At 38.2% G+C, this 18,106-nt stretch overlaps 1 protein-coding gene across 1 annotated transcript in view; it reads right to left on the bottom strand.

The window, feature by feature from the left end:
* The window catches only part of LOC150088985 (uncharacterized), a 32,366-nt gene extending 16,079 nt beyond the window's left edge, over positions 1-16,287 (bottom strand). The window contains exon 1 of the mRNA XM_090370984.1: positions 16,216-16,287. The gene's annotated coding sequence lies outside the window, so the exon portion shown is untranslated. The remainder of the gene's footprint in view (positions 1-16,215) is intronic.
* Positions 16,288-18,106: the final 1,819 nt, after the last annotated feature.

Below are 18,106 nucleotides of genomic sequence, written 5' to 3'. Positions count from 1 at the left end.
CCAGTGTGGGGAGGACGGCGGTTCTACCAACTGTACTATCCACGGGGGCATATCTGTTAAGAAAACAGAAGAATATGCTTTTCCAGATTTGGTGCAATTCATTCTTGTACAAACTAAATTAAATACAGGAAAACTTTGCTCTTTAGAATATCGAATGGAATTTTCGTTCTTCCAGACATTTAAAACTTGGAACACTTGGAAATAAAATGTGTTTTATTAGAAAGAATATGTTATCCAGGTTATTCTCAAGGATCACAGGTAAGAGAAAATTTCTCTCTTTTGTACAAGTTAATACTGATATTAGCGTGAAACAGCAATAACCGAAATTTATCAGGGCAAGCAACGTTTTGCAAACCTCCATTCTCCAATGTTGGTGTTCCTGAGCCCACTGTAACCATACCAACTAGCTTTTGCTGAGAGTAGAATTCGGTTGAGCCATCGGCTGCGATACCGAATCCACAAGAAGATATGATGCACTGTGCGTTCTAAAAGGCTTTTTGGATACCACTGTTGTACTAGGTTGTTATAGGACTGACAATGCCCTTTCTATTACACACGTCTGTTTGAAGAGGTTTCCAAAGGTTGACCTATCGCAACAACGAGCTGTTTCCGGTCTCGGAATCGCCTTTGGGCTGGTTGTTAACAAGAGGAAGGTTTCCATCAGCAATGAGTTTACTCCGTGCTGATGATTTAAATGATTTTAACACCTCAATCAGATCTCCTTGCAAGTTTTTCAAATTGCAGCATCCACAGATGCTGCAATTTGAAAAACTGTAACCTTTCCTTTGTTCCCCTCACCAACTCGCTGCCCTTCTCTGTACTCGTTCCAGAAATCCTACCTGAAATGAGGCTTCCAGACCTCTTTGCAGTACTCAAGATTTGGCCTAACTATTGCCTTATACAGTAAAATAATCGCCTTCTTATCCCTACTGGCAAAGTTTCTGTATATCATTAACAAAACCCCTTAAGCTGTCCTGACAGCACTGCTCAGAGAACGAACAATTACCCCCAATGTTTTTTTCATTTTCCACTGCTGAATGTGGAGAATCAGAGCTGTGCAAAGGTACTTGGGGACCGGGATGAAGGGGTTAAGGGGCCTCGTTTATTTATGTTGATATTTTGATGGCTCCCTCTTTGGTGCCCCACAGATCGGGTGCCCTGGTATTGCACATCAAATGCCTCCCCCCCAATTTCATGCCCCTGTGGAGAATAAAAATTACAGCTCCCTATACGAAGTACCCCGTATACACATGTCTATATAAAAAAAAAAAAAAAAAACTGATCTTTATCCTGACCTAATAGGAATCTCTCGACATCTTACAAACCCACCAACCCAAAAGGACACAAGAATAGACACAAGAACTCCAAGCAATCCTTGAGCTTCATGAATCCATGTGCCTCCTCTCATCCCCTAAGAGAAGATAGTCCAAATCCACTACCCAGTATGGGATACCGCTCATTGCCTAGAAGTCACCTTGGCTGAAGATTTAATTGCTGATGCTGGGCCCTTGCCCAATGTGGGACCCACTCACTTGCTGGCACCTCTTCTCTTCGAGGTGTGATTTTCCTACTTGTGTAGGAACTCACATAAATACTCCTCTGGGAGTGGGACTGGCATTTGACTTTTCAAATGCAGGGTCATGCTATTAGACAACCTGACTTTGTGGGTCACTTGACTTCACAATCTTTTCTCTTCTTCCTGAGGTAGGGTGGACTCCCCCTTTTTGGGGAAGCCCACCGTACCTCGCCCTCTTTCTTCTGCTTACCTTCTTTCTTCTCCTCAATCTCTCACCCCTTCTCCTGTTTCAAAACAGAAATTTTTTTCCTCTTTTTTTTTTCCCCTCCCTGGGAAGCTCAGGCTAACCCCAGGGTCGGCCAGCCAGAGTTCTCTTCCCACTTACCTGGTCCGGCTTCCAGTGCCAGTGACGGTAACTAGCGGTCTGTGGAGCACCACAGACCCGCTTAGCCTAGGGTCTGTGGTGCTCCACAGACCCTAGGCTAAGCGGCCAGATGAACAACATAACCCGGACTAAGCAAACATGAACATACACTAACATATGCTATCTAGCCTTGACAGGACTGTCTTACTTCACAAGAGATTCAAATGCAGAGTTGTGCGAAAGCACCCATGCCGCTTGTCAAAAAACACTATGTCACTATGTCAATATAAAACTTAAATTGCCAATCTGTTTCATTTCTAGTCTGTTTGATGTAGCATGGCCTGATTATTGTGATTAACTAGCCTGCCAACCTTCACGTCATCTACAAACTTGGATATTAAGCCTGATATTCCTTCATCAATATCATTAATAAATATAGAAAACAAAAATGGGCCCAGCACTGAACCCTAAGGGACTCTGCTAATAAAATTAGTCTAAGAACAGCAGTGTTCGTTGATAGGCATGATATTTTCCCACTCACCAATTCCTTTATCCACTGCAGCAACTTGAATTAATGCCACACTGCTCCAATTTGTATAGCAGTCTTTTGTGTACAACAGTATCAAAAGCTTTTCTGAATTCTAAAGTATATGATGCCAAAATTATTAATTTTTTGCATCCAACTCCTTTGTTACTGTATCATAGTATTCAATCAGACTGGTCAGAGACGATCGCCTGTAAAGAAATCGATGCAGTGCACTGCAGTATAACTACGTTCCTGTCTAGCTGATCCTGTATTACTTCATTAACCAACGACTCCATTATTTTTCTTGAAACACAAGCCAAGCTGAAAGGTCTATAATTGCTCACCTCTCTCTTTGATACCCTCCCCTCCTTTGTTAATTGGGTAGACATTTTCACATCTCTATTTCATAGTGACCACCTCTGAATCCAGGAATGCTCTTATGATCATAAGGTTTGCTGATCTCTTCTGCTGCTTCGTTTAATATAACTGGATAGATTCCATCCACTCCAGGGGCCTTTTTTAGGTTTAGTCTCAAAAATTTAACTCCACTTTCCTCTCAGTTATCACAAAATCATTCATCTCCCCCCCCCACTCCAGAATCTGATCAACTTCTATCATCTCCATCCTCAAAAAAATTCCTAATGGATGTGGATTCCAAATACCCACTCGATTTGTCTGCAACATGAGCAGGATTATCAACAGTTAATCCATTCATATCTAGTGGACAAATGTGACTCAACCACTTCCTTCTGCTGTTAACGTAAGCATAGAAGTCTTTGCTGCTTTTCTTTGCATTCTTTGCCAGGGACTTCTCGTTATCTGCCTTAGCTTGCCTAACCTTTATGACTTGATTACAGACTAATTTATATCTACCATAAACTTCTGAATCACCTGATAATTTATATGCATCCCATGCTCTTTTCTCCTCTGCCACTTGTCTCAATAGTTCATCTGACATCCATTTAGGTCTAAGTCTTCACTAGTATTTCTTAGTTGGCATTAAAAGCCTAACAGCTTTTGCGATTATAACCCTGTGCTTCCCACTTAGAATTTGCTGTCAGTAACATCGTCAGTTGGCACAACTATATAGAATTTAAAAACTGTCTGGGACCGCTGTAGTAACCTTTATGAGAGCAAAAGCCTCCCCTTGCCTTTGATAGTAGTTAGTACATCCCACATCAATACGCTCTGATCAGCCCTTGTGGGTAGCATAGTTGGTAGAATCGCCGTCCTCCCAACACTGGATAAAAAAGATCTGAGTCTGAATCCTGTCGCTGATGGAAGGAATTTTTAGGAAGGAATGGCTGAGTTAGTCGGTCTTGGGCGCGGGTACCATGGTTTTTCTCCCGGAAACTCGGTTTTTCGTCGAGCAAACAGAAAATCGACCTCAGAACACACGCAATTTACAAACAATATACACGGAGCAATATGGCCTTAGTCGTGGATGCTCCTAAAACCCAATAACAACAACGATAACATCAGTCTGGTCACTGTCACCTAGTGGTTTCCTTTATCTGCAGATTTTAACGCATGAAGAGTCACTGCCGATAATCAGACTAAGAGTATGGCTTCTCTTGGTGCCTCTCGAACATGCTGGTATAGAAAACATTAATCCAATTAATTTAGAAAAGCCTTATTAGTGTGTAAGTGTCCAACCCACAAGTTCCAGACAACATCCGGAAATTTAAAATCTCCCATTATAAGATTCTGATTTATTGGCCCACTCTTATCTCTCTGTGCAGATCTGAATTATAGTCAACATAGTGGTTAGGTTAGGTATAATACATCCCTACCCTCACTTTTGTTTTCCCAGTTCTTATGTCACACCAAACTGACTCCACATTGCACTTGCCCATGTCCACTGGATGCACTGATTAGATTTCCTGGGCTTCTTAACTAAGTGAATAATCCCTCCCCCCCGTCCTGTCTATTCTTTTTTTTTCACATATTGTAGTCCCCATATTCAAATTCTGAATCCCCTATATCTGAATGACACGGTCTGAATTTGATGATTTGATCAGTACTTCAAAATCATGACTTCAAAATCAAATTCAGACTGCGTCCCCATATTCAAATTCTGAATCCCCTATATCTGAATGACACAGTCTGAATTTGATGATTTGATCAGCACTTAAAAATCATCATATATTCGCAGCTTCTGGTTTTCTTTATGTGTAACTTCCGGTTTCGCACATTCACGTGAATTACTTCAATGTAGATAAGCTTACTGGATGGTTTCCATAAAAATCGGGACATGCACGAGGAAAGTTTGGCACACACAAAAAAAGTTCTCACTGGAAGGGGATAGATTATATTTAAAAAAAATTGTAAAATTACGTTTACCAGAGAACAACTTCATCCATAATTATTATGTCCGTAAATTGCGTGCATTCTCTAGTCGGTTTGCCTTATTTTGCTGGACGATAAACCCAAGTTTCCGGGATATAAAAGACCTTGCTATACTCTCCTGTAAAGGATTACTGGAGAGTATAGCAATTAACTCAGCCATGAATTGAAAAAAAAAGTCTCTCATCTCAATGACGGTTCGAACCTAGGGCTTTTCTACCCCTTATGGGTAGAATAGTGATCATAGCCACTGTGCAACCGCAAGAATGGTAGATTACGCAAGAAATACTTATCGAAAATACAATGAATTAAATTTAAACCTTATTCAAAATAATCGAAAATTTAACTAAAACTTATAATTTATATTTCATTGTGCAGATTTTATCAAATTTTTATAGAGAAAACATCTTTCACATCTAAACAATTGAGAGATATTTACAGATTCATTTCAGAAATTAAGTTCATCTGTACACAGAGCCTTCGTGGGTAGTACAGTTGGTTCGATCACCGTTCTTCCCACACCGGGTGGAAAAGATTCCAGTCCCGTTGATGACGTTTTTTTTTTTTTTTTTCACAACGTGGCTGAGTTAGTCGGTCTCAGCGAGGGTAGCATGGTTTTTCCTCCCGGAAACTCGGGTTTTTCCGTCCAGCAAACAGAAAATCGATCTCAGAACACATAGAGCAATATGGCTTTAGTTGCAGATGCTCCTAAAACCCTACAACAGCATCAACTGTACGTAGGAATTTAACTTTCGTTAAAACTATTTTTCTATATTGAATAATAAAAATCACAGAATGCACTTTCACCTAACAACGATAGCTGAAAAATTTACAAATTTTGCTCAATACCGGATATTTACATGTACGGTATTTTCTAAATTTATTTACCGGGCAGTAAGATCAAATACCTAACATATGGCAATGCTAGTACTAAAGGAGCAATCTATTTCGTGAAAAGGGTAAATGTACCTAATAAAATGGCCACTAAGTGAACATTATTACATCCAGTTCTCTCGAAGGATTGAGTTCCGTATACTTACAGTATGTTCATATCATGTCCATACCCTTCAAATATGACAGCCATGGTTGGCTGTCATATTTGTGATCAATAATAACTTGATAGCATCCAATATCATAATTTTGGGGGTGCTGGTCTATAATACAGCTACCTGATGCAGGTTTAATTAACGCTGTTGTCCCCAGCGTGTCTCCAGAGATGCATTCAGTTTTCAATGGATCCAGCCGAAACTTGATTAGTCACTAAAGTCATAATACTAATCATCACCAATCGACTTCACCCTGCACCACTGCAGACGACGCTAACGACGATGGAACGTCGGAGACAGATGAGGTAACGACTGTGAGAAAGCGACCAACTTCTTGCAGTCATTTGCTAATGCTCATCACGCTTCCCGACACGGTGACAGGTTGTGACAAATCTCCTTCCTGTCGTCAGTTAACGTATCCATCATTCCTTCCATTCTGCCATTATTCTGATACTCCCCAAAGCCGTGATGGCACTTCTGAGGACATTCCTGTACCCACCGTTGCTAACAGCAATCTGCGCAGTATGTGTGTATTGTCTTTGGCGGACCATAGACTGTTGTCTAACTCCACCTAGTATCGCTATTCTTTATAGTACGTACTGCATGAAATGAGCCAAAAAAAATGTTCACGTGGAGGGGTCTACCAATTTGACTGTGCCAACCGCACAAAATCCCGCGCCTTCTGGTAGTAGTGCTAGACCAGAGGGTGCCAGCAGTCCCACTCCCAGATTGCCCAGGCCTGGACAATCTGGTCAATCTGATATTGCTGAAAAAAAAAAAGGTTAAATCTGCGCAGTAGCACAATAACCGTCCTCTCCACACCGGGGAAAATGGTGATCATAACCGGGCGGAAAACACCCTGGTTCGATTCCCGCCAATGACGTAAGGAACTCTTTTGGGCTTTTTTCATTCCGTGAGTTGAGTTAATCGGTCTCAGACGCCGATAGTAAGGTTTTCTCCCCCGGAAAATCGTGTTTTTCATCCATCAAAACAGGCAAATCGACCAGAGAACAGACGCATGGAATTGATAAACATAATACACATGGCATATAAGTTAGTTCTTAAATAATAAACAGTTTTATTATTTATTTTATTATTATTTTTTTTTTTGTTGCTAACAGCAGCCAACCATTATGCCATGACGATCTACACAAAAGGGGATTTGCGTGTTCACTGTTCAGCTTCTGAAAACCCAATGATCCAAGTTCCAACTGCTTTCAACGTCCATCAGCTGTATATAATGTCGCTTTACATGTTAAAGGCATTGCACACTCTTCAGATGGCTACATTTTTTTTTTTCCCTGCTACTGTACCTGGATGCATTGGTGTACACGAAGTTCGCTTTGCATTAGCAAAACCTACGTAACATCTCGTTGGGACACCTTTTGCCAGTTATACAGCCGTTACACGTCTCAGCATCGACTGCACAAGGTGTTGTAGGGTGGATAAATTGTGGAAAAATATAATATCGGTGTAGATACACCATAGTTTACCCATAAATTAAACTACGTACGTAGTGTCGTTTTTAATTGTATCTGATATTGTGGCTACCTTCACAACGAGATACCAGGCATTGCACTACTTCGAATAAGTAACGCTTCTCTAGTATTGAATCTTCAAATATTGTATCATTCTGTACACCATCTCTCATATTGTGGAACCACTTCGCAACTGTGATAGCATTTTTGCATTATCCTGCCCACCCATCGATGGTAGGCCAACAGTTTTGAAACTGTGACGGTCTGGGTGGTGGTATCCACTGAGAATAAATAACAGTAGTCTTCTCTACTAGAGAAGCGTTACTTATTCGAAGTAGTGCAATACCTGGTATCTCGTTGTGAAGGTAGCCACAATATGAGATACAATTAAAAACAATGCCTTCACACTACGTACGTAGTTTAATTTATGGTGTACCTACACCGATATTATATAGTTAATTTAAACCCATATCATATTATGCCTCGCGCATTGAATCTTCACATATTGTGCAAAAATGTATCCAGTAATGCCAGCACACAATGGGGTGAAGGTCGTAGTATCGAATGTTCTCTTCCAGTAGGTCCCAAACATGCTCAATTCAGTTGAACAGGACGGCCATGAGGGGGAGGGGACAGTTCACTGTCATGTCCCTAAAATCAGTTAGCAACCAGCTGGGCTTTGTATCATGGCACGTTTTTTTGAAAGCTGGAGTTGTCTGGATACACTGTCATCGTGTAGGAGTGTATCTGATAGGCGACGATAGAACAGTAAGAATTCTCATCGAGCCGTTGATCAGAGGACCGAGATCACACCACGAAACCAGTACTCATACCAAAACACCACTGCCTCTAGCCTGCTGAACACCAATGCATCCAGGTGCCATGGCCTCATGTTGCTTTCTCCAAATGTCCATTAGCATGATAGAATTGGAAACTGGATTCAAAGTCCAAGCGATGGATTTCCACATGTCTGTGATCAAGTGCTGGTGGTGCCCATGCAAGGCACATTTTCTTCCATCTCGCAGTGAGTATGGGTATTCGTGACGACCATCGACCGCCAAAACCTATACGAGCATCGTCCGGCGCATCGTCCATGTGGATGTTTGTAGTCTTACTATGTGTCCTTGATGTTCCTAAGTTGTACTCGGTGGTTGATCGACCGTGGTTGAGCCAGTAACAGTAGACTCGTGACACCACAGAATATTACCACTTAACCATGTTGTCGGTTGTCAAGATACTGGCACCTACACGTCATGTCCCCACAGTCATTACAGTTCGAAGTCGGAAAGAACTCGACGCCGAGCAATCCATTCTTACACAAGAATGGACTGATCTGTGACGTAAGAATCCAACTCAGTATGTCATACTTAGCATGCAAATTCTCAGATAAATTGTCCATTCCTTCTAGGTGAGGCAATTTCAATGATCACCAGCGAATTTATAAAATTAGCCGATAAACTCAACAAATTTCATTGATAAACACATAAGTAAACATGTGAATAATTTTTAATACTCAATTAGTTTATCGTTAACTATTTCAAAAGTATCGTAACTGTATTACTAAGAACAGTAAACATTCACAGCAAAGCTAACCATTACCTCTATTCAGGGGCAGAACTGGCTCACGGGGAACCTAGTGGGGAAACAGTCTCAGGCGACAAAATTTTAGGGGCGACAAAAAAGTAAACGAAAAATTATACTTCAGAAAATGGATTAAAATCTGTATGTGTATAACCAAATAACGGAAGATTGTGGATATATTGCTTTGAGAGAAATAAAATAATACAAAAAAAATTTAATTCATAGTCGATTAACTCTTTTTTTTTTTTTTTAATCCGCATAACGGGGAAGGGTCGTTCAAGTTACTAGGGGAACGTGCGGCGTTTTCAATTTCTTCTATTTGAATTCATGGGCACCGGAATGGGGAGGAAAAGGAGGGGACCCTGCATTTTAGACAACATTGCATTTTACATCTCTTAATACTTTTACTGGATTGTCAAAGGCAGGTACAGTGTTTCCTAACTTAGGTATGTGATTCCCTACCCCTCCCCTTCCCGCGCGCGCGCGCACACACACACACACACACACAAACTAGAAAACTGGCAACATTCGTGTATGGATTCTATTGTGATTCTGTAGCGTCTTGCAAAGGTGCAAGTCAACAAAGAAGTGATTGAATGCTATTATTAGTTTCCTGACCTTGACAATGAGCAGTAATGGAGAAAAGCGTCCAGAGAACGTGATGTCACAAGCGTTGTTACACTTTATATTTGAAGCCTGTTCTTTTATTGCGCAATAACGGCACGTACGTGCTTGTTTTGTTCTTTTTCTATTTGACATCTCTTGACCCAACAGGTGGTGCGACACCATCTTTTTTAAAGTCTGAAACATAACACGAAAATCAGTCCGTTTCGGAATTCTAAAACAAAACGGGAGCAGTGACCAGCAGACGAATGAAAATGTAAATATTCCGTTTGTATTTGCATTCTTAATATTTCAAAAGCTTCTCTTTTTTTTCTTTTTGATTCAACCTCGAACAAAGAAAGAGAATTCCACTTAGAAATCTCCGCCCAATTTTCATCCTTGTCTATAAATATTTTAAAACATCTGTTTATACAAAGAAAACGAAGCAGACGTAAAATGTGTGTAAGCAGTGCCAAGCGATAATAAATGTATTTGGCAAGAACAAACAGATTACTGTGCCACCTAGATTTTAAATATTGGCCAACTGTGGCAAAGAAAAATCAAATAGTAATAATAATAAATTCATGTCACTCTTAAAAATTAATATCCGTGAGAAAATCTGACCAGGTGCTTGAACTCTAATAAATTTCAAAAAAATTATACCGACGCATATGCCGCATTGGCTAAATTACGGTTTCTTATATATAAATAAAATTTATTTAATTAATTAATTACATTAATTTAATTTCCACAGACATAATACATGTACTTCCTAATCTCTATTGCAGTCTACGAAACTCATATAGTCGTTTAATAAAAATAAAAAATATATTTTTATTTTATTACAAATAAAATATAAATAATATAAATAAAAATACAAATTAGTTATTTTATTTATAGCAAGAACAAACAGATTAGTAGAACAGAACAAATAGATTATTTATAGCAAGAACAAACGGTAAGCCCAGTAGGGCAGAAGGCAGAGGGTTGTTATTAATGAAACTTCTTCAGGTTGGTTAACGTCAGAAGCGGGGTCCTCCAATGATTGGTTTTTGGACCACTGTTGTTTCTGATTTTCACTAACTACATCGACGAAGAGATAAAGGGCGCGATGTTAAAATTTCCAGGAGACGTAAAGATTTGGAGAGTCGTTAATAATCAGTGTCAAGAAAAGCTCCTTCAGGATGACTTGAGCAGGCTTGAAGAATGGTCAGAAAAGTGGCAGCTATGTTTTAATGCAGCGAAATGCAAAGAAATAGTAATTTTAAAATAAATTATACCCTTGGTGGAGAGCGCATTAAAAACAGCAAATGAAGAAGGGGATCTGGCAGTTACTATTCCTCATATCTATATATAGATATGAAGTTTTCTGAGCTGTGTACACAGGTGGCCCGAAACGCCTATGATGTGCTATCGGTAATTTATCAAACAATACCCTGTAGAAATAGGGGAAGAGATCTCATAATTCCATACAAGGAAATTGTAATACCGCATTTTGGAATACTTTGTCCAAGCATGGAGACCTCATCTGAAAAAAACATATTGAGCTTCGTGAAAGGGTCTAAAGAAGGGCAACTCGCATGATGGTGAGATCGGCAAAAGGGCGACGTGCGAAGAAAGACTTCGACTAAATAGGTAACAGAGCTTGGCAACCAGGAACCTTAGAGAGACCTCATTGAGGTTTATAAGGCTCTGAAAGGGGTTATTAAAATGAATGAAAGGGGAATTTTCACTCTATAAAGAATTCCAAAACTAGGGGGCATAAATTCAATTTACACAGGAAGAGCTTTAGACTAGATTGTAGAGAGTTTTCTTTTAGCCAACGAGTTGCTGATTGCTGGAAAAAGGTGACTTCGCAGGTAGTTGAGGCTGACAGTTCGAAGAATCTCAAAGATTAACTGGATGGTTACCTGCGTAAGGAGGGAAGTATATAATTCGTGTCTACTCATCTACCTTTTTTCTTTTTTTGGCCGGTGCTGCAAAAGCCTATAGTTTCCTTTCCACTACACTGCTAATACTGATACTACAGAATCAGCCTTAAAAATGCACCTGATTCGATCCAAGTATTTGCACGAGCAAAAAACTTCCCCCGGGCCAAAACATCGTGAGGGAAGAAATATCTCAGGGAATTGAGAAAAAAGGTAGACGGCGAATCTCTTCTTCTCCAAATCTTCAACCGTCTTTCCTCTCCGTTCGGAATCATCAAGGGCTAGCCTCCTTCCAGTTCCAGCTCCGTGAAAGGTATAATAATAGCGACTCGCCTCTCGTGTCGCTTCTCCCTGAATGCTAATTGGCCGTTGAGATGACACATCCAACGAAACAGGCACATAATACAACACACGTGACTGGCTTAGATGTACAGACATCAAAAAGAAACATGGAAGTTAAGATGATGATTTCATTTCTCTCCAGATTATACTACAGTGCATCCTTAATCACAGATTCCACAATTTTCCCTGCCACAGAAGTTTATCTAACTCTTTATCAAATCTCTAAAATTGTGTAAAAAATAACAGGCGCTGTAAATTAAATAGCTATATTGTTTACATCGTTTTGGGCTGCTTCTTGACTTCTTGTCAGTTGAGTAACTACTGGGTGATAGTATGAGGCCCATGTCTCGCAAGTATTTTTTCGATAAATAAATGAAACTGTTGATATAAGAAAACTATAAATATAATTAAAATGTATTTTTAAAAAAATCAAAATCAGTAATCTGTTATTAGTTTTGTACGTCTTTATTTCTTACAAGGTCCAGTCGTGTCAGACTCAGTTTATATTAAATTTAATTAAACTCAGAAATTTAATTTAAATTTTATATTTCTTTAATTCAATAATGCGAGGGCATTTATTAAATGAAACAAAAAAAATGAAAGTAACTAAAATAAAAATAAAATTAAGTAAATTAAATTCAAATATTAATCCTGTTCAAAACTTCTAATTTTCGACGTTAGGTGTCGCATCGGATGTTGACGTGATTTTAGGTATTATTGTTGGAAAAATTCTCATTTTTGACGTTAGATGTCGCCCTCGACGCGGTTACGTGAAATTATGAACCGTGAGGGCGGGGCCTCTAACTGATTTCGACGTTCTTAATAGTCTACTCACCGTTCTGTTCTCTCTATTACCTTGACCTTAAGTAGTCTTTGATAATGTAAGTCAACGGGTGTGTTGAGGTGTTTCCGCCGGATGTGCCATAGAGGTTTCATTTCGCCTGCAGGTATTTCGTAACAGCTCAAAGAAGTAGCTGTATCTTTTCTGATGATAACAGTTCTGTGATTTATATTAGAAAAACTAATCGATTCTAAGAGTCACCGTGACATCACCAGCAATTAGAATTTCCACTGAAAGCATCCTGATGGTGAAATTCCTTTCTTGGTTGTTTTTATGTATCGATTGCGTTTAATGGAACGTTTCCACTGAGGAAGGCACGTTTCTAAACTATAAAGGAAACTACCGTGCACAGGAAGGAATTTTTGCAATTTGTACGCGAAGGATTATCGAGATAAAATACGAGAAATGCAGCCATGTTTCAAACAGTATAACTATGATTAGCAGGCTCAAAATGTCAAATGACACAAAAACCAAAAAGAGAACGATGTATCTGTGGGCATAAGCAGGTGATAAAATAAATCAGGATGAAACCTGACTTTCACAAGTGGCAAGTTATACGATTTCAAATAAATAAAATTAATGGGTGGTGATCCAGATTTTTGGAATCACGCGACTGTGGCCTAGATCGATTTAACATTTCGCAATCACACCATGGACTAGACAAAAAAGAAGTCTAACGGAAAATATATTTAAGCAAAAATACACTGCTCGACAAAATTAACAATTTTTCGTGAACAGTATCGCTGAACACACTTTCACAATAAAATAAGAGTCCTGTTTTAGCTTACAAACAGATTCTAGACGTTATTTCATCTGGAGACAACGAGGAATGCGGTACCATCCTTCTAACATCAGAGAAAGGTACTCTTAAGGTGGAGGCTGTGTTCCCGTAATATAATACTAGGGGATTTCGCCCACTTCTTTTGATAAAATCAAATAAAATACTTACAGCAGCTTTCGACACTGTGTGTGTCTATTCCTCAGCTATGAATACATAAATATGTTACATATGGAAATCAACAATGTACCGCGTGGTAATGCTAGATAAACAAAGCGTGTGCACGAGGTTTATCTAGCATGACCACGGTAAAACTGAAGCTTGTTTTACCACAGTAAAAACAAGCTTCAGTTACGTATTTTAGTATTTGTGACGTATAACACGTAAGCCGCATCCCTCTTCTCCATTGGCTGAAATAAATATCACTAGGAGGAAAATTATTTTAATGTAAGAAAGATTAATTAATGCCGTTTTAATTATTTTGTTAATTATATTATATAACTTGTAAATAAATTATAAATCTAAATAATTTTAAATTATTATTCAAAAGCCTGTAGTTTTTATATAAAAGCTACCGGATTTTATAATAATTGATTTAGATAACAACTATAGTCATATTTTTAAAATGAATGTATGGTGCACTAGGACGAGCCAAAAAAAGTAGTGGCAACACTGCTGTTTATAAACAATCCACATCTGTTTACAAGTATTTGATGGTTACATTATTCCCCCAAATAATTTATATCCTATACACCTAGATTAAAAATCCAAGGGTGGCGAGGTACCAACTGCTGCTCGCAATATGTCTTGCGTTGACCCCTGAGTGGCACTTTAATCTTTTGGAAAAACCCAAAGCCACAAGGACTGTTGTCCGGAGAATACCCCACTAGTAGATGAGATGGCAGTAAAGGAATGGGAAAGTCAGTGAGATGAAATCTTCCACTTGCGGAGTCGATCTTGGCTGATCTTACTTTTTTAAACGCAGAGGAGAAAACCAGCAACACCCACTTCTCTTCCAGAGAAACTGTTGATACTGCTGTAGTTATCTAATTTTATATGTAATCTGTGCCACGTGATTCCTGCTTACGAGCACATGTTAATAGTAGCGGCGCCACTACTTTTTGAACAGCCCTCTTGCATATACAAGAGTTTTTTTAGTGTTGCACCAAAGTAACCAAAGCCATGAGACAACAATGTATTGTGTATGTGCGTGCAAGTTATATGTATACTGTGGTTGATCTGCCTGTTTGCCGGACGAAAATCCCCAGTTTCGTGGCGAAGAAAAAAAAAACAAAAAACACGAAACCCTCAGCTCAGACCGACTAACTCAGACAAGTTGTCAAAAAAAGTCCATAAAAATTCCTCACGCCATTGGAGAGATTAGAATCCGGGCATTTTCCACGCAGTACGAGGAGGGTGGTGATTATATCCACTGGCTACCGCGAGGGTACATCCAACAGAGCTGTTCAAAATTAAATATATAAAATTCATAACATACAAAATACATGTACAACACAATATACATGTACAACACAATATACATATACAATACAATGTACATATACAATACAGTATACATGTACAACACAATATACATATACAATACAATGTACATATATAATACAATATACATATACAATAAACAATACATATAAAATACATGTAATATACTCGTAATATATAAAAATATGCAAAATTACGAAAGAAGTCCAATTAATTCAACAATCTTGTTCAATTATAACCTTTCTTTTGCATTGAGACTCTGTAGAAAAAAACTACAGTATATTGCCAAAAATATGGGACACTACCGGAATTTCGGAAAAAATCACAATAATAAAATGTTTTACATTATCTCGATACGTATTCTCCATTCACATGTCAGGATAAATACAATTACGTTCAAGCTAAAAGAAAGCAGATCAACGAAATACAGCCTTCCAACGACTTCCGATTTAGGAGAGAAAAAAACTATGCAACCATGCAGGGGTCATCACAGATAACGCTTAAAGAGACTATGGCCCTTATGATCAAAATAATTTTTCTTCTTGTTTGTTTGTTTTCGTTTTTCTGCTACATGATGATAAAGCTTAACGATTCCAAGAAACTCTGCTTTAGCCCCACCCTTAAAAAAATCCTGGGACATCCCCTGCAACTATTCCCCCCGAGACTGACTAAGGCCATTAAATTGGCTAGTTTAAATCCCATCGGCCACAAAAACATAAGGAAGAACGAGAAATTTGCCCTACTCTTGGTCTCACTTCCTGTTTTAGCTAGGGCTGACATGGGAGATAAATTCAGTTCATCGAAACTTGTATCGTGGTACTCCAGTATATATAAATAATTTTAATTTATATACAGCACACACAGACACACAAATAATAATAAAATAATCGTTATTTATAATTATTATATATTATTATACGATATAAATTTATATATGCATCTTATAATAATTATTATACCAAATAAAAGCACCACCTGTGTAAAGGAGTTTCTCAGTGATTGCGCTAAAGTGATCACGTGACACTTACTGTAGCAGGATTAGCACGGAATAATAACAAAGTATTGCCCTGCCTTTAACCTCTTTCTTTAAGGCGCCATCGAGGCGCTGTTTAAGACCACGTGTTTATAAGTTGTAGACGAAGGTACAATCCTTGGTGTCAACTGCGCAAGGGCAAAAGACTGCGTAATGCAACACCGCGGAAATAAGTCTTAATACAAACACATCGCTTGTTTTGACTGTAAATGCAAATGTTATTGTGAAGGTGATGACAATGAACATTGCTATTTAGACATTAGACATTTCTGTATATTCTTTCTCAAGGGAATGTCTCTTTGCTATTCATCTTTGCTAATAAACACTTACCTCGTATACTTGGTCTGTTTACTTTTGATCTTGACGTCCTGTTTCCTACTGGGACTAAAATTTGACTTGCAGAATGTCAATAAAACGGAATATGGAGGTTTCGCAATACGTTACAACTAAATTAACTGAATAAAATGTATTTAGCTTCGTAAGATGACAATATACAGTAACCTATTTCGTTTTCTGATTAAGCCTAATCATTTAATGGCGAGAACATTTATGTACTAATTCACTTCGGCTGCTTATTTGTCGCTGTAAGAGGGCGCTGTAATGATGAATAAAACTTAATTTTCAATATGTGAAATTCGTTAATAAATATGAATTTTTATTAAAAATTAATATTATTTTTTTAATTTGCGTATTTCAAACGTTACAACTAAATTTAGAAAAATATTAATGGAGCATTCTATGAAATTATTCGATAAACTTTTAAAATATTACAGAATATTCTATTCAGGCAAAAGAGAAATGTTTTCTTTTTTTTTTTTGTTTTAAACTTAATCATAATCTTCACAACAAGTTACCCTTTTATTGCATCGCTACAAAAGTATTGTGTATTAAGCACCGATACAACTAAAGCTATGAGGTTTCAGTATCTGTAATTGAGTGTATTCTGTAATCGATTTGTCTGCTGGGTGGACGAAAAACCCATGCAGCCCTCACCTGAGACAGTCATCCCACTTGATAAAAGCCTGCGAAATTTTCTCGCGTCATTAACGGGATCGAAGTTGGTCCTTTTCCACTGTGCGGAGGACGCGAATATTGTGAAGATGATAATTATATAACACTTTGTTACCTGCAAGGGCCACGCTACTAAAAATAGACAAACAAAGGTTTGTACAGTAATATTTTTCACAGTGATATAAGCTGTAGTAGTATTAGTACAGTATAACGAAATTCTTGAAATGGCAATGAGTACCCTGAACTACTTTCATAAGTTGTATCAGTACTGTATTACGTAAAATTTAAAAAAAATAATAATAAAAATCTGGTTTTTTTATAAAATTTTGCTTAATTTTGTAAGAAATAAATCTTTATTGCAATAATAATAATAATAATAATAATACATTTCGATACATTGCAATATTGCCCTTCACGGCCACCAGGCCAAAGGTTAACAGTGATAATACGTACAATACAATAATAAATAGAGAACATTGATAAATCAAATATAAGGAAATATATATGTGAGAGCATAAAAGGAAGTACATCTCAAAACTCAAAGTATAATACAGTTATATACATCACAATATAGAAAGAAGATACAGGTGTGAACACATAAATTTATATAGTAATATAAAACAGGGGACGTTCTTTGCATTGAACAGAAGTTAGTTCATCATTACTCACTGTACGTTTGTTTTGGTTTGATTTGTTATGGCGCAAAAACTCACTGTAGTACTGAAACGTTCGTAAGCTATCTTCATATCAGACGGTGTTGTTAGCTTGCGGCATTAAGACTGGCTTCGAAGAGAAGGATCAGAGACAGGGAAGTACAAATCAAGGATGCAGCGTCTGTATTCCTTATCACAAGCAAACGTATTAAGGTCAGCATCCAAAGACTGGGCACATGAAAGTAGCTGAAAAGGCAGGAACCTCTCGGAGTGGTTAAGACGATTGAGATGTGGGCACAGAATTAGAGTCGCTCTGAAAGAAGGCTGAGGGAGTCTCCAAGAGCACAAGCCCCAGAATGATGGTGCGAAATCTTGCCAACGATCATTTTGACAGTCGTGGTAAGGCGTTTCACCCTAATCAGGCAGCCTATGAATTTGTATCAAACTGGCCATTTCAGTTGTCCTTAGCCGTGGAGGAAGTTTATGTTTGTTTATTGATGGCCTATTTTAAAAGTCAAAACTCAACAGAAAAAAGTGACCTAATTGCGCTAGGGACA

This window comes from Mastigoproctus giganteus, chromosome 3, assembly GCF_048544385.1.
Source record: "Mastigoproctus giganteus isolate SK-2022 chromosome 3, ASM4854438v1, whole genome shotgun sequence".
Lineage (NCBI taxonomy): Eukaryota > Metazoa > Arthropoda > Arachnida > Uropygi > Thelyphonidae > Mastigoproctus > Mastigoproctus giganteus.
This window is presented reverse-complemented; position numbering and strand designations above follow the sequence as displayed.